This window comes from Acinonyx jubatus, chromosome A1 (genome assembly GCF_027475565.1).
Source record: "Acinonyx jubatus isolate Ajub_Pintada_27869175 chromosome A1, VMU_Ajub_asm_v1.0, whole genome shotgun sequence".
Taxonomy (NCBI): Eukaryota; Metazoa; Chordata; class Mammalia; order Carnivora; family Felidae; genus Acinonyx; species Acinonyx jubatus.
The window spans coordinates 116,300,425-116,306,181 of NC_069380.1; the positions used below are offsets into that span (position 1 = coordinate 116,300,425).

At 53.9% G+C, this 5,757-nt stretch overlaps 1 long non-coding RNA gene across 1 annotated transcript; it reads left to right on the forward strand.

Moving 5' to 3' along the window:
• Nucleotides 1-1,145: 1,145 nt before the first annotated feature.
• LOC128315555 (uncharacterized) lies at nt 1,146-4,110 on the forward strand. Its single transcript, XR_008298421.1, has 3 exons — nt 1,146-2,477; nt 3,088-3,177; nt 3,326-4,110. It is a non-coding gene; the product is annotated as an uncharacterized LOC128315555 (long non-coding RNA).
• Nucleotides 4,111-5,757: the final 1,647 nt, after the last annotated feature.

Sequence of the window (5,757 nt, forward strand, 5' to 3'; positions counted from 1 at the left end):
CAGTCCTTCTGGCCTTTATCCCTACTCAGCTGTGGCCCACCAGCCCTCTCTCTTGCTCCCTTTTCTTGCCGTTCCTACAGAATCCCCAAATAGATTTCCTCTTCATTTATTCATTCGTTCATTCAGTAAACATTTTGAGTGGTGATAAAGAAGTTAAACAAGATTCTTGCCCCCTGCAAGCTTTTATTCTAGTGGGAAGAGACAGAAATTGAACACATAAACAAATAAATGAAATGACGATAGACTGGGATAAGGTCAAGGAAAAGGACAAAGGGGAGCTATGACAGAGACCACAAGGGCACCTTCTAATCCCCTACTTAGTTATGGAGTCAGAAGGGTCATAGAGAGTGGGGAACAGGGGCCACCTGGAAGCAGAGGTTTGGCAAAGGCGGTCCTCCCAGCTCATCTGTAAGCAGTGCACTCTGAGGCCAGACCTTGTTGCTATCCACCCACTCCCACCTGCTGTAATGGATACCTTCCTCTTCAGTCAACCTCCTCAGACCTCCCCCCTGCCATCCCCACCCCAGCCCCGCCCCTGCTCCCACCCCACCGGCTCTTTCCAGCTCCTGGGCTCCCCTGATAATGCCGAGGAGGTGAGGGGCAAGAGCATCTGTCCTTGGGGGATCGAAAGGGGAAATTGAATGAGCAGGAAAAGCGTGCCCATGTCAAAATACAGCTTCAAACCTGAACAAACTACTACAGCTGTAAGAAATAAAATATGCATGTGCTGAGGGGTTTTGGAGGGATCATGGCCAGGAAAGGGTTCATGGGGCAATTTTCTGTAGGCGCAGCACTTTGAGGGTTGGAGCATGTGCAGAGGGCACTGGGCATGTGGAAGAGCTCCAAGCCACATGGAATTGCAAGCATATTCACAAACACAGCTCGGGGACTTTGCCCTTCCCAGTGCTGCAGCCCCATGAAATATTTAGGTTTCTGGACATTGCTCATCCCTTATTGTCCCCCTCAGCAAGTACACTTCCTCTACATCATTTATGGCTGTCCCCTTTCCTCCCTTGGAGTACTGCAGAAAAGGGAAGATCAGATCCCAAACTGGAGGAGGGTCTGTCCTAACCCTGTGGCAAGGGGGCAGGATCCATGCCTAACTTCTCACATAGCCCTCCCCGCACTGCATAGGCAAGGAGGTCATTTTCAGCCTGAAAGACTGAGGAAGCAGAATAAGGAGAGAGTTTGGAAGATGCAGATGTCCTGGTTCCAGAAGGGAAAGGAAAGGAGTCTGGGAGTGATGAGAAAAGTTGCATTTATTGAGCACTTACAATTTATTGGACTAAGCTGGTTACATGCACCATCGCCTTAAATCCACACAAAAAATTTAGGATTTATTATCCCCATTTCATAGCTAAGAAACTGATGCTCAGAGAGGTTAAGTGACTTGTTCAAGGCAGTCCAGACAGTCCAGCTCCAGAAGCCAAGCTCCACAGACTCCAGCGAGGTCTCTCCTTAGTTGGGGTTGGGAAGGGGGAGGGGCTCAGGGGAGTCATGCCAGGCAGTGTCTGTCCCCTTCCCTCCTACTCCCAGAAGATGAGGCTGCTTTCAGTATAATCCCCTCTCCCTGCTCTCCCTGCCCCTGGTTCAGCCCCAGCCAGAACTCCTAAATACTTCACCTGTTTATTATTCAAATATTGCTGGCCAGAGATTGGGAGACCCTGAGGAAAGGTGAAGAGGAAGGTGAGGAGATAACAAGGGAGAGCCAGAGAGAGTAAGAGGTAGAGCAAGAGACAGAGAGAGACACAGGGGCCAAGCAGAAAGCAGGGGCGTTTGAGGGAGCACTGGTGACAGAAGGCCAGGATGTACAGTGACCCACAACCTGGACAGTTAGAGCTCAGCCCATCCACTGGCCGGTGATGGAATGGATGGAAGGTGATAGAAGGAACTCCTACTCCCCACCCCCAGCTCTGTCTCCACCCACCCTTCCACCTTCACACCCGAGCTTCTCCTTCCCCTCCCCCACCATCTTCTCAGGAACAATTCTAATTAGACTAAGTGACTAAGAGGAGGTTTCAGCCTGAGCAGCCAATTAGGCCTGGAAGAAGGGAAGGGAGCCCCCCCCACCAAGTCTCCCACCCCCACCCAACCCCCTCATCTGTCTTTTACCTGGACCAAGTATTCTTAGCCCAGGACTCCAGACTGTCATTCAAGTTTCCCTGATACTCCTCCTCCCTCACTGCCCACTGTGCCCCATTACCTGTTTCCAGACAGCCCCCAGCCCACTGCTTAGTCCCCGTCTTGAGCCCCTCCATCCTCAGGCCTTGAGTCCATTCAAGAGTCTCTGGTGGGGGGGGGGGGTGGTGCAAGGAAAGAGTGGGGTCCTCCTTGGGAGGCTGTCTTTCTGAGTCTCTTTATTTCTGATGTTTCTCCTCTGTCTCTCCCTCTCTCTCTTCTCTTCCTCTGGCACTTATTTCTAACATCCGTGGACCAGGCCTACTGGTTGCCATGGAGACGCAGTGTGCAGCTGGATGGTGAGTGTGTGAGAGGAGCTGTGTGTGCTCTGCAGCACGGGGCGGGGTGGGGGTGCCGGTTGCTGCGTGTGAAACGTACCCATGTGCAAGGAATCTTTCTTCGAGGTTTCTTTCCCTGAAGGGAGACCCAGACTAAGGGGGAGACTCCCAAAAGGCCCCAATGATCCTAAAGCACTTGGTGATATTCATCAGGGACACATCCTCCCCCGCAGCCCCTGCAGGTCAGATACTAAATTCTGTTCAGTCCAGACTCTGGACCGGCAGATTCTGGAGGGGCCCCAACCTGCCCCTCCTGTCTGAGGAGAGGATTGGGAACCCTGGGAAAGGAGCAGGAGTGGGCAGAGGACTTTCCTGTACAGAACAGCTGGAGTACAGATTAAGCTGTGCAGATGGACCTACTGATGAGGCCAGCAACCCCCCAACACCACTCCAGGGGCTGCGGGTGGGGAGGAAGTTGGACCAGCAAGCTGGAAAATCCCCTCCATTTCTATACATCTTACCCTGTATTTGTCCAGCCGGTTGGGAGAGGTAAGAGACCTAGTTTCCTGCCCTCAGGAAGCTTAGCATCTTAGAGGCATCAGGCTAACCCCTTTATTGTCTCCCACCCCAGGGCCTTGGCAGCTGCCCTTTCCTTCGCCTGGAATGCTCTGTTCTGAGCTCTACATCTCCAGGTTTCCTCAGATAAGCTACTCAGGCCACAGTGAGTAAGGCAGCCCCTTCCTTTCCCCCACCTCCAGTTATCCTCTTTCATGTCCTACTGTTTGTTTCCTTCACGGCACTTTAACACAATCTGTAATTATCTCATTTGTTTGTTTGTTTATTGTCTGTCTTCTCTACTGGAATGGAAGTTCCAAGAGACAGTAGGGATCATGCCTGTCTAATTCAGTGCTGTAATGCCAGCACCTGGCACCGGGCCTACCACATAGTAGGTGCTAAATATGTGTTCAGTAAAAGAATGGACAAATTCTTTCACTGAAGTGCCACAAGAATCCTCGGTGATGGTGAGCATTATTATTCCCATTTTACAGATGAAGAAATGAAGGCTCAGTCACCTGCCCAAGGTCATACCACTAAGAAGCAGTACAGCCAGATTTCTAATGTAAGTCTCTGACTCCAGATGTGAGGGAAGGAGGTAGGGACCATCTTTCCTAACCTTCAATGCACCTGGCTCCTGTTCCTGTTTGTCTGTGGGTGTCTCTACTCCCATCCCAGGCATCCCCACAGAAACCTGTGCAGAAAAGCGAGAAGGACAGTTAAAACCTGTAAAGAATGTGAATTTGGGGCACCCGGGTGACTCAGTTGGTTAAGCGTCTGACTTCGGCTCAGGTCATGATCTCATGGCTCGTGGGTTCGAGCCCCAGACACACTTTGTGCTGACACCTCAGAGCCTGGAGTCTGCTTTGGATTGTGTGTCTCCCTCTCTCTGCCCTTGCCCTGCTCTCTCTCAAAAATAAACAAACAAACAAACAAACAAAACAAAAGAATGTGAATCTGACCTTTTTTTCCAGGATCTCTCAATGGCTCCTCTTTCCCTCCTTAAGTTGACCAGCAGGGCCTTCTAATTCTGCACCACCACCATCCCCCTTCCTTTTCAACTTTACCTGCCCTCCTCAGTTACCTTCCCCTCCTCCTACCCCAGGTCCTTTCACACACAACTCCCTCAGCCAGATCTGTCCAGCTGGGACACCACCCCTTCCAGGAAGCCTTCTGGACTCTACTGGAGGAGACACCTCCTTTAGCATTCCAGCCTAAATTTACAGCTCAGGACAGGGCTGAACACATGCTGTGGTTATTATTTACCTGTTTGCCTTTCCCATAGAGACCGTGTGTCATTCTTGGGGTGTCCCAGTACCCTATGCTGGGCTGGCACAAGGGACAGGCTCAGGAAGTGTTTACAGAATAAGTGAACAATCAGCAGCAGGATTCTAATATCCATGTCTCTTGACCCCTGACATCTTTTCCAGGGTTAGACCTTAACAGGAGCTCCTTACCCTCAACGTGGGGCTGAGTCAGGGGTGGGGATGTCGTGAGGTCCTCCTGTTGATTCACTGCTTCCTTTGATCAAGTGAAGCCTCAAGGTTAGGGCTGGTCACTCTGGCCAGGTAGAGGGAGGGTTTGTGATTCTGTAACTGGAGGATTGGTGGGGGGCCTGCGGGTTGCTCACTGAGCTGGAGAGCTGACCTGATCCCTTGTGAATTCAGAGGCTGCCAAAGGGGCCTCAGCCCTTCCAGGCCTCCTCCCACCCCAGGCTCTGGAGCCCTTGGTCCAAGCCTGATCTTGATGGTGTCTTCTTCATCCCCCCACTCCAGCCCGTCCCGTCCCTCACAGAAGATCCAGCCACTGGTCACTGAATGTAGTAAGGGGACCTGGGGTGGGCGCCCGGCCCTGCGAAGCCTGCGTATGGGAACGGATGAAGGGGCGCCTGCGACCTCCGCTGTACCCGCAGTCGATCCGGGTTTACACGGAGGCTCATCCAGGATTAGTCCCTGCGCTCGGCTAATCCCAGCCTCCCAGCCGCTGAACCGACCCCGGGGTCGAGGAGCCAGGCCCATTCTGCGCGGGCGGGAGGACGGGGCTCGCAGGCGGAGAGGAAGCGCAGGCGGGCGGGGGTGGGGGGGAGGGGGAAGAAGGGAGGGGCACCCCGGGAGGCGGGGCCGGGAAACCGGCTGATCCGGTCTCTGTTCTTCGACCTCTCCGGAGCCAGTGTTTACCCGGGAGCCGGACGGAGGAGGCCGGGGCCGCTCGGGCCCGGAAGCGGGGGGAGGGGAGCGCAGTCGGAGACTGGGGTGAGACTTTTTCAGGTCCCCTAAATCGACCTCCAACCCTGGTTCCTGAGTGTGGGACGCAGCGACAGATATCTCTCACCCCTTCTTCCATTCAGATCCGTAATTCATACTTGTTGCTAAATGAAAGGGGAATGGAAAAGGATACATGCCCCGTGGAAGAAGGCAGCACAGCGTGACCTTCCCCAGCGCCCCCCCTCCCCCTCCCCCCCTTCCCTAGCCCGCACCTTAGCTCGCAGCGGGGCTGGGATTACCTGGAGCGGGTTGGGCCAGCGGACTGGTTGGGGGAGGGGCCACTTTGACAAGCACAGAGTAGATGTCTGTCCTCAATCTGCGTCCTTTTGGCCCCCATTCCAGAGTGGCACCGGTTGATCTCAATGGGTCTTCGTCCCTCCTTTCGGCCGCGTCTCCTGGCCCCCTCAAAGGCCTCTAACCCAGTCTTAGCCCCCAGTCTTCCCGGGACGCAGGCCTGAGGGCCCGGAAGAAGAGAGGTGGGG